The sequence below is a fragment of the Perognathus longimembris genome, chromosome 28 (genome assembly GCF_023159225.1).
Source record: "Perognathus longimembris pacificus isolate PPM17 chromosome 28, ASM2315922v1, whole genome shotgun sequence".
NCBI classification, from domain to species: domain Eukaryota; kingdom Metazoa; phylum Chordata; class Mammalia; order Rodentia; family Heteromyidae; genus Perognathus; species Perognathus longimembris.
The window spans coordinates 36,145,285-36,157,340 of NC_063188.1; the positions used below are offsets into that span (position 1 = coordinate 36,145,285).

Consider the following 12,056-nt stretch of genomic DNA (forward strand, 5'->3'; position numbering starts at 1 on the left):
GGTAGAATCAAATGTACCTGTATTAGAATTCAGACTCTGAATTACAGAGAGAGAGAGAGAGAGAGAGAGAGAGACTTTGACATATCATATCTTGGCATATCTTGGTACCTAATGAACAGACCATAAGTATTAATATCTCTACAAAGAGAAGTTAAAATTAAGTAGCACAACAATGTGTTTCTGACTGCAACATCTATGCGTTTCCTTGTATTTTCTGAAGATGTGCTTCAGCTTTCTGAAAATGTGCTAGCTTTTGAGTTTTTGTAGTGAAGCTATCCCAATTGCTTGGCCAGCAAGGTTAAATTGGGGAATGTGTGTATACACTGACAGGCAGCATGGAGCACTACCATACTCTTCCAGCTCCACAGCCCTTCCAAGAAATTCTGTGGAGTATTCTTTTTTTGAGAATTTCTTTTGTCATCTCCTATTAAAGTGACTGATTAGTGCACTGGGTAAATAGACCATGTGCTTTGCCATCCTTAGTTACAGTACAAATGTGTTTATTTTTATAGCCATAACAAATCTATGAGCCACGAGTCTAAAGACGAATGAAACAGAAAAAGGACCAAATAAAGGTTAAACAATATCTTGAAAATCTCATCTCAGTTATCTATCTGGCTCACACTTAGAAAATGATTCTATAGAAAGAGGCTCCTTAGACGATGAAATCATTGGTAGCAAAATGACAAACACACCTCCTTATAACAGAGTCCTAGGCCAACCCTTTCTCCAACTCATTATATATGAATATCAGAGTAAGAACTGATGTCTCACTCCTCTGGCAGTGATCTGGGAACTCCATGATTGCAGGTCCAGACAAAAGGTAGGAGAATTAGGAGGATTACATCCAGCTTGCCTAGTTATATGGTTGAAGAAAGGCAAGATCAAAACCCTCAGAATAATAATGATAACAAAGGGAAGCCAGAGGAAATAGAGTAATGATTTATAACAAGCCTTGTAACATTTGATCATATTAAAAAAAACAGTCTTGCTGTGAATTTGGACTATGTCTTAATTATAGAAGAGTTGCCAATCAAATAGATGTTTCTGTCGTATTTCCCATTAAAGGCATCATCAAGAAACCTACTCTTGTGTAACTGTACAGGCTCAAATCTAGGTCAGCCTGTCTCTATTTAATGTGTAGCAGAGATCTTCTTACTGTGCTGTCAGTTAGCCCAGGTCACATGCTTACTGATGAATCTGGAAGTGGGAAGTCTCAAAATCATCTCTCCAAATGTCTAGAATGAGCAGAATGAAACACACTAGAGCCAGAATTAAGAAATCCTTTCACCCTTTTTTTCATTTGTGACTTCAATTTTTGAATAGGGGTTAGTGTCAGTCTTTATTTTAAAAAGAATTAAAGTAATAGTGAAGACAAAAACTCCTGGCATTTGAAAATAGAGCCATACCAGCATATCCCCACCCCCCATACAAAAGGAAAGAGCCTACTAGAGGCAATGGTTTATGCCTTTTATGCCTGCCTATGAGACTAAATAGGGCTTCTTGGGTGCCAAGGCATTACTTTATTCCATTCATTTATACAGTCATTTATGCATTCATTCCTCAACCATTATTGACTGAGTGCTTATGTATTAGGCACTAGACTAGGGCTGGGGGCTATACTGTCAAGAAGTATGAAGTCTTTGCTCTTAAGAATATTGCACTCTCATGAAATTATTAAAACTAGTTATGGTGATAATATTAATAGGTAACAAGTATGGGGTTACAATATTCCAGGCACTGTTCTCAATACCTCACCTACATTTACTCATCTAGTCCTTAATAGCAACTTACAAGTTCTACATTATTGTTTTCTCATGACATATACAAGAACACTGAATATTAAGTAACCTGTCTAAACCTACTATGCTGGTAAGTGTGAATTATCATTGTAATCCAGGAAGACAGTTCCCAAAGCCTTGCTTTTAACCATTAAGCATACTGTCATGTTAGTGTGAAACCACAGAAGAAATCCTGATGTATCAGAGGACCGACTAAGCCAGATTGGGAATTCAAGAAAGGCTTTTCAGAGAAAATAATCGTTCCCCTAAGTTTGAAGAATGAAGAGCCAATAGCTAGATGAATGCATATGACAGAACATTCCAACCAGAGGAAACCATACAGGGAGGTCTAAAGCAATACATGCTCAAGAAACTACAAAGTATTCCATATGGTTAGGAAATATGGATTAATATTTGAAGAACACAGCAGAGAGACAAATACAAACAGGCCTTGTTGTAAGCCAAGAAGTTTGGCAACAATTATGAAAGTGATGTGGAGCCATTGGAGAATCTTTCATGGTTAGTTTTGCCAAAGATCATTCTGGTAGTAATCTGAACCAAAAGGTATAAGAAACCAAGCCTAAAAGCATAGGTATTGTTTATGAAGTTATTATGACAGATGAGGCAAAACAATAAGCTATTATAAGCCAAGGCAGTAGAAAAGAATATAACCAAGGGGTAGATAATAAGTGAAACCAAAGTAGGGAGGTTAAAACTATAATAGATTGGATATGGTGAATGAGATAATGAGGAGTTATTGGAACTCAGGTCTCTGCATTACTACCAAGTTTCCAAATTTTATGGTACAGTTTATATATTTTTCATAGTAAGAATAGCTGGTGCTAGTGGCTCACACCTGTAAACCTAGTGACTCAGGAAAAAGCCAGCCCAGGTAGATAAATTGAAGAGACTCTTATCTCCAATTAACCAGGAAATGCCAGAAGTGGAGGTTCAGCTTAAAAGGAAGAGTACTAGCCTTTGGAGAAAGCCCCAGTAATAACAAAGAAAGGAAAGAAGAAGGAAGATAGGAAAGGAGGGAGGGATGAAGGGAAGGAAGGAATGAAGGAAGGAAGGAAGGAAGGAAGGAAGGAAGGAAGGAAGGAAGGAAGGAAGGAAAGGACGAAGGAAGGAAGATAGGAAAGGAGGGAGGGATGAAGGGAAGTAAGGGAGGGAGGAAGGAAGGAAGGAAGGGAGGGAGGGAGGGAGAGAGGAAGGGAGGGAGGGAGGGAGGAAGGGAGGGAGGGAGGGAGGGAGAGATGAAAGGAAGGAAATATAAATCAAAGAATGAATGGTCCATGTTAGGTATTTATGGAGTATAAAAGACTTGTTTGACTGTAGAGGGTTAAGGAAGCAAAGGTGTCAAGAGTAGCCCAATCACTGTGGCTCAGATAATTCCCTTTCTACACCAAATTAAGGAAGTCGGGGTGAACACAAGTCTGGATACAAATATAAGGAGATTAAACTTAGATATACTGATTTGGGGTGACAATAAGGCACCCACATGATTGTACTTTGTATAAAAATAATATTGTAATACATGAATGGAAGCTAACAATAAGCACAAACTGTATTTCTGTTCTAAGTGTTTTATAATGATTTGTTTAATCTTTCCCTAAATCTTATAAGGTAGCTATTGCTGTTTGTAGCCTTACTTACAGATAGTGAAATTAAGGCCTAGAGAATTTATGTAATCTACTGAAAACCCCTCTATGTATAAGTACTTGAGCCAGGATTTAAATTTACCTTGTCTGATTCCCAAGACTGAAATTTTAAGCACTATGCTAGAGCATCAATCTCTGGCCATGCTAGAACCATACTACTTAAGGGAGGATAAAACTGAACCAGAGTCCTGCAGTATGCTAGCAATTGCAATATGATAGAGCACCTATCTTTAACCTTTTCAATTTGCTTATTAGCAGATGTCATTTCTACCCCATATTGACATTTGATTACCTATATTTTCATATTTCTTTTCACAGTGTGTAGGCTGAGCTCTTATTTTCTCTAATAGTCTACCCAGGATCACCAATTTTCCCAAATGAGAATGGGGGCTTTTTTGTAGAACTTTTGGGTTCAAAACCAAGACAGTCTTGGTTAAACTACATAAAAGTTGTTATCCCTAACACATTTAACCATAATCTCAAAGATTTGGGAAGCAGCTTTCATTTTATCAAAACAATTCATTCATCTTCATTCCAAAACCATCATCATTCAATGATGACTCACTCATTGCTTCTAAGACATACCACCAGACAGGGAAATCCTCTGTCAGCTAAGGATCAGTGAATCTCAAGATCATGCAAGATTTCTAGTTTGTTTTTCATAGGCAATTAAAATCCTATTAGGTCATTCTTTGCTGTCTTTAGTTGTTGAGAGAATATGTGAACTCATTATAGCAAATGTCTCCAATTCATCAGTTGCCCAAACATTCTGTACAAGTTTGATTCCTTACAAACAAGTCTGTTAATTTTCCTCTGTAGAACTCAGGTAAGATGGGAGCTCTTAATCAAATAAGAGGGCTTTATATAGAAATGAGTACCATGACACAGTATGATTTTAGTACAAGTACAAAAAGACATTGGGAAAGTCCCTTCTGGCTGGGCAAGGCCAGATTGTAAGAAAATTTTCTATTCCCGAGACCATCAATGGCTATCTCCTTGTCTGCATTGACCATATACATGGAAGTCCTGGAAATCTAGGAGTAACAAGGGTTCCAAATCTGAAGAATTGGGAGTATTTGTCATGCCATTATCCTTGAAGGTAACGCTACTCCAGTATGAAGTATGTATAATATATATGCAGTCATCAAAGTTTCTCAAAAACATAGTTTACCTTTCTGTAATACTTGTATGAAAAACAAAATCCTTGTAAATATGCTAGCAATCTCTACTTTGTAAAGATTCATTACAGGTTTTTCTTTTTTTATGTTTTTTTCCATTCCTGAGGCTTTAACTCTGGGCTAGGGCATTGTCCCTGAGCATCTTTCTGCTCAAGTTTAGCACTCTACCACTTCAACCACAGCTCCACATCTGGCTTTTTCTGTTTATGTGGTACTGAGGAATCAAACTCAGCAACACTTTTTGGAGTAGTTTATTGGAGACAAGAGTCTCATGAGAACTTTTATGCCTAGGCTAGCTTCCAACTATGATCCTCAAATCTCAGCCTTCTGAGTAGCTAGGATTACAGGTGTGAGCCACTGGCACCAGCCTTCATGTTAGCTTTCAGTGTTTGTTGTAAGGAAAATGGGCAAAACAAGTGAAAAGAACACAAAACAAAAGCAGAAAAGTTGTTCACTTCCCCTTATATGTTCTTTGATTGGACAAAATAAGTTTCATTCACTGATATAACTAATTAAAGACAGTATTAAAAGGAAAAAAAGATGAGATCAGGCATGTTCAGGGTGGTAAAGGGAATCACAGAACCCGCAGGTCAAAGGATGAACTAATACAACAGTAATACTCACTGACACTATGTTGGAAATTAACTACACATTTCGGTGGGGGGGGGGGTAGGAGGTAGGGAAAGGTAATTGGGAGAAAATGAAGGAGGGGTAACAGTGTTTAAAAACAAATGTACTCATTACCTTAATTGTGTAACTGTAACCCTCTGTTCATCACCTTTACAATAAAGACATTTTTAAAAAGAAAAAGGAAAGTTGGGAGGGGTTTAGTAAGTTGTGCTAGGAAAATTTGTTTTAATATTTATACTATTATATAATCTTTGGCACCTTAGTTTATCAAAATAAAGGCTTAATTTTTGAAAAAGACCTGACATCAAAAGACAACTAAAATCAGTATATAACGGAGGAAAAGGTGATTTTCACTTGAAATGGGAAAAGAGAGTGATTCTTGTTTTTTCCAGTCTCTCTGTGTAGCTAGGCTGACCTCAAACTACCAATCCTAATACTTCAATCTGCCTACCCAATCCTGGGATTATAGGCTATACACATATACCATCATGCTCAGCTCAGAGAGTGATTTGTAAGCAGCTTTTTCTGCAAAGCATAGGGCAAGAGCTGGCAAACTTTTCCTATAAAGGACTTGGCAATAAATACTTTCAATTTCATGAGCAAAACTGTGTGTCATACTCAACTCTTCACTACAGTGAGGAAACAGATATAGAGAGCATGTAAACAAATAAGCACAACTCTGTTCCAATAAAACTTTGTAAAGGTAGGTAGTAGACCACAATGGCACCTAAGTCATAGTTTGCTAACATCTCCATATAGGAACCTGAAAACAATTAGCTAATTCATCTGCTGCTTTGGAAGAATTTTGTACCTAATAGTTTCTATTTGGAAATCCTAATCCTCAAGGTGATAGCATTAGTAGATGTGGCCTTTAGAAAATGATACTAGTATTCATACTTCAAGTAACATTGTGAAGTAATTGATCTTCATTTTGGAAGCAAAAGAACTCCCTTGCATTTCTACTGGATCTTATTCGTGAAGCAAATTTCCAATATTCTGTTTTCTTGTGTACCTATACTTGGAATTGAACTCAGGGCCTCATACTTGTTTGCTTTTTTTTCATACTCAGCCAGTGCTCTAGCACTGTGAGCCACAGCCCCACTTCTAGCTTTTTGGTTCATTACAGACAAAAATCTCATCCATTTCCTACAAAACTTTGAACTTGGATTTCAGCTTACTGAGTAGCTAGGATTATGGTCACAAACCACCAATGTTCAAGAACTTTTATTTCTTCCTCACAAGTCATGAGTGATATAGACTGAGTCCATGTTTATTCCAAGTTACACTGGAAACTGAGGCCTGGAAAAGTTGCATGGTTTAATCATGCCATACAACTAGTTACAACTCCATTCAGTTCCACAGCCAATGCAGCAAAAGAAAACTAACTGGTTATATTATCATATAACTTGAATTACAGAGTCATTTAACAATGCTGTATAGATATAGACTGGCTTGAATAACTAGACATTTACTCCTGAGCTAAGTAAATTTATGTGAATCATTAAGTTCAGTTCAAGAAACTATGCAGGGATAAGCCTGCCAAAGTCTCCCATAACACACTTTTTAGGATCACAGCCAGGAAAGCCACAATATAGGGGAAGGAACCTAATTCTATCCAGTAACTAAAACCCTTTTCAGAGCATTCAAGTAATACCCACCTTATAAAGGGCTCTAATTTATGGCACAAAATGTTTTAAGGGAGATTCCAGTGGCTGATTTTCTTGTTGAGGTTTTGCAAGCTACATGATCTTAAAACTGTTGTTATGAAATGAAGATTTTGACAGATTGGTGATAGCAAATGAAAAACTTGCATGCAAATTGCCATATTCCAGCATCAGTAATCATTTTATAATGCAGATTACATTTTCCAATTCCCAACAATTTGCAGTTTTATTTTAAAATAAAACCATGTGGTCTAGTCAAATTGGGTGAATTTTACCATGAACCATAATAATTTATGAGCAATTATACAAGCACATATACACAGCCTCTGAGTAATTTGTCTTTCTGCTTGCTGTCAAATAAATAATTTTTGCATCTTGAATCTGCCTGTAATAATTTTGCTATGGCATCATCACCTGGAGCAATTTCTTCTGTACAGTTGTTACACCCATTTGTCTCATATCTTGTTACCCCATATCCAATTTTAAATTCAAGTAAATGAGAAAAACCACAACAATTTTCTGCTGTGCTATTTAAAACAGGCTAATGGTTTAAGTACTGAGTTAGTTTAACCACTTTGAATTCAAAGAGCTCTGTCTGTTAGGTAATAACTAGAAGTTAAAATTCGGATAGAACATTCCAAATATTTTCATATCTTAGGCTAGGAGTCCAGCTATTCTGTTGGGTTGCCTCCCTTATATTTATAATAATGAAGTGAATAGAATTCTCAAGTTTGCAAGCAACGCAAATGCCCAGATACTTTGTATAAGATTGATACCTTTGGAAAGTATCCAACTTAGATGCAATTTTTTTGATTTCAGATGAACTCAAACTCAATCAATATTCTCTTCTTTACCTCTCTCTCCCACCCTCCTTCCCTCTATCTCCATTTTTATTTAGATTTATGTCCTGCTTGTTTTAACTTCTTGTAGACTAGCTTTGAAGACAATGAAATGAAGGTGAGATGGACAAATGGTATTGAACTTATATATATATATATGTCTATATATATTTGAGTATTTATACTTATATAGAGATACATATTTCCACAGATGCAGTTCAGAGCACTTGCTCAATTGAAATAGGTGAAAACCCTAAGGGAATACACAGTAATTGTAATATTCATTAGATGTGATTCTATGTCCATTCTCACATTTTTCTCTTGAGTATCCCTAAATTGTAAAAGTATCTGTGGGCACAAAAATTACACACATAAATTGTTGTTTTATTATATAACAAAAAATAGTGTGAGATAATGCATAGGAGATACCAGAACAATTCTATACCTGAATGCATGGGCAGTGGAATAAATGAAGCTATCAATGAGGTATTTAAGCCACAAGGCAGAATTGATCAAAAGAAACATAGTTGCACCACACATTCATAAATGGACTTCAAGGAAAAATTCAACAGTTTTATGGATCCTCACAATCAACCACTGTAGTAAAGAAACAAAAATTCCAGAATTGGGTCCTTTGAACTTTAGTTTCAAGAAAATGTTCAAATCAGAATGGGCCTCATTTTGGATCACTTTAGGTCTGAACTCAACTTACTAAAGTTCTGTAAAAAGTAAACATTACAGGGCTGGGGATATAGCCTAGTGGCAAGAGTGCCTGCCTCGGATACACGAGGCCCTAGGTTCGATTCCCCAGCACCACATATACAGAAAACGGCCAGAAGTGGCGCTGTGGCTCAAGTGGCGGAGTGCTAGCCTTGAGCGGGAAGAAGCCAGGGACAGTGCTCAGGCCCTGAGTCCAAGGCCCAGGACTGGCCCAAAAAAAAAAACAAAAAAAAAAAAAAAAAAAAAAAAGTAAACATTACAACCAACTGAACAACTCATGGGGGGAGAGGGAAAGGGGGAGGGGGGAGGAGGGGATGAGGGAGGAGGTAACAAATAGTACAAGAAATGTACCCATGGCCTAATGTAAGAAACTATAACCCTTGTGTACATAATTTTGACAATAAAAAACAATTATTATTTTAAAAAAGAAAAGCCCATAAAATAAACCCAGTGTTTAACCCAAAAAAGTAAACATTATAGATATTATGGACAACAAAATATGTACTGACACTTTAAGTCACATATAATCCTCAACTGAGTAACTCTAGGCAAGCCACTAAACCCATATCATGTGTTTGTCTTCAGAAAATATCAGGGGCATGTGGTACTTCAACATACCTTCCAAATTAAAGTCTGTGATTTAAGGAAGAGGACAAAATAATGACCTGTTCTCTGGTACTGACTGAAGCCAAAAGTCAGAGATCCTACAAAGGCTTAAGAAATCTGAGTAAAAAACTACCTGTATAGAAGGAAGATAGTCTATCAAAATACTCTATGGGTGTGCTTCTAAATGACCCTTCCATGCATACTCGTGGGACCTAAATTTAGATTCTGAGTTCAAACTCCAGTACTGCAAAAAATAATGTATTCAACAAAATCACCCTCTATGCATCAATTTTGTATTCTACTTAGCTCAAAGAAAATGGATTAAAAAAAGAAAACCAGATTTATTAGGCACATGACAATGACAGCATGCCTGCCAAGACTTGGCCTACAATGATGTACTCAGTTTTCCCCCTCAGGCTTGGAAATCATCTCCACATATGTTTCTATAAATGATGGTCCTTTCCTTTCCCATGTGCAGAAATGCTGGTGATCCCTCAGACAGTTCCTTCCAGAACCAATTCTTCTTCTCTGTTTCTGAAAGCCCCAGTGTGTTTACTTTTACAGTCTGGGGCTAGGACAGAAAGAAGGCTGTGTGAATGTTTCTTCATTGAGATAGATCTTTTTAAAAGGCATACAATTCAGACATTCCAGAGACTTGTATGCTTCTAAGAATAGACTGTGACCCAGCCTAGATATCCAAATCATCACCCAGCTCTTGGCAAATATATTCCAAAGGTTCCAAATTCTACCACCTCTCTGCTGCTATCTTTGTAGGCCAATTCATCCTCATTTCTTTTTCAATCTACTCTAACAGTAGTCTGTGTAAGTCCTTGCTTTTGGCTACTTAACAAAATAGATATAGTAGGTTTCAGGAGGTATGGCATAAGGCCATAAAAAAAGTGTAGGATGGGGCTGGGGATATAGCCTAGTGGCAAGAGTGCCTGCCTCCGATACACGAGGCTCTAGGTTCGATTCCCCAGCACCACATATACAGAAAACGGCCAGAAGCGGCGCTGTGGCTCAAGTGGCAGAGTGCTAGCCTTGAGCGGGAAGAAGCCAGGGACAGTGCTCAGGCCCTGAGTCCAAGGCCCACGACTGCCCAAAAAAAAAAAAAAAAAAAAAAAAAAAAGTGTAGGATGAAAGTCACATGATATGGGCCCTCTCCACCTGAGCAAACAGAGCAAACCATTTCACTTCTCAGTAATCTGAAGGATCGCTCTCTCTCTGTCTTTCTGTCTCTCTCTCTTTCTTCTTGTTGGTCATGGTGCTTAAACTCAGGGCCTGGGTGCTGTACCTAAGCTCTTCGGCTCAAGGCTAGCATTGTACCACTATCTGAGGGATTTCTAAAGGAGCTCTTTGTCTTTCAGCTTTGTGTATCCCTAATGTGCTTGCCTTCATCATCTTGCTTTTTTTTAATCCCCTGAGGAGCTATCTTTCCCACTGGCCATCTGCAAGGGATCTCCCCACCACTTCCATACTAAGATTTATTTGATTTTAAATTATTTTTGTGCTGCTTCTAAGACTTGAATTCAGGGCCTTGTATGCTTGCTTGCTTTTTTCAATCAAGGCTGGAGCCTGGACTTCTGGCTTTTTGCTGGTTGTTTGGAAATGAGTCACTCAGATTTATCTGCTTGGGCTACATTTGAATTGTTATCATCTGATCTCAGCCTCCTTAGTAGCTAGGACTACAGACATGAGCCAACAGTATCCAGCTAAACAATAAAGAAAATAAGTTCTGGGGACATTGAAAATTTATCCAAATTGTAAAGCTATAAGAGGTTGAGTGGGATTTTCCAGACTCTCTATAAGAAGGAAAAACTTTTTACTTCTCTAGAGTCTAGAATTTGGTGAGAACTTTTGAGTATAAAGGTCTGAATTGGAGGTGGTGCAAATGTCAGATGCTGACATTATTTTTGTTTAGATTGAGAAATCGAGCAAGCTACAAATCTCAACCTCACTCTGAAGATTCTTACAGGAACTTTTTCTCTACAACTATAACAGGGAGAAAGAGAGGACAAAACAGGGTAGGGGATGATTACTTTGGTCCTGTGCATTAGTCCATTTTTAGTGCTATAACAAAATAACCCAGGTTGAGGAATTTATAAAGAGATTTATTTGGCTCCTAGGTTCAGAGTCTGAAAATCCAAATAGTTTGGCACCAGTTCTTTCAAGGGTCTCTCTGGCCTTGTTTCATATCATGGCATATGGTTCCATGGGAGCAACATGTGAAAAAGGGAACCATACAGCAAGATAGGAAACCAGAGATCAGAAAAATTCCCACTTGGTATTTTATAACAATTCTATTTAAAGAACCAACCAAGGTCCTCTGAGAACTAATCAATGTTCTATGATGACTACGGTTTTATAAGAAGTACATCCATCCTCTTTTAAGGGCAGCATCTTCATTGACCCATATATCTATTAGGCCCACCTCTTAAATGTCCTACTATCTCACACATTGCAGCACCAGACACCAATTCTCCAACACATCATCTATTGAGGAACTAACCATATTCAAGCCATAACATCTTTTTACCAAATCCCCTGTGGGACCATTTTTGGTTTTATGCCTGATTGGTAGTACTGTCACCTGCACCTCACAAATTTGCATCTGACCTTTGTGGAAATAGACTGATTTTCAAAAAAAGAAGTTATGATAATAGAAGGAAAATTTAGGTCCCACGAGTATGCATGGAAGGGTCATTTAGAAGCACACCCATAGAGTATTTTGATAGACTATTTATCTTCCTTCTATACAGGTAGTTTTTTACTCAGATTTCTTAAGCCTTTGTAGGATCTCTGACTTTTGGCTTCAGCCAGTACCAGAGAACAGGTCATTATTTTGTCTTCTTCCTTAAATCACAGACTTTAATTTGGAAGGTATGTTGAAGTACCACATGCCCCTGATATTTTCTGAAGACAAACACATGATATGGGTTTAGTGGCTTGCCTAGAGTTACTCAGTTGAGGATTATAT

The 12,056-nt window shown here is 37.6% G+C and overlaps 1 protein-coding gene and 1 non-coding gene across 2 annotated transcripts in view; both read right to left on the bottom strand.

The window, feature by feature from the left end:
- The window catches only part of Il1rapl2 (interleukin 1 receptor accessory protein like 2), a 1,034,445-nt gene that overhangs the window by 557,498 nt on the left and 464,891 nt on the right, over positions 1 to 12,056 (bottom strand). The gene's annotated exons all lie outside the window — the stretch shown is intronic.
- On the bottom strand, positions 9,569 to 9,692 carry LOC125344390. The gene has a single exon (XR_007209516.1). It is a non-coding gene; the product is annotated as a small nucleolar RNA SNORD22 (small nucleolar RNA).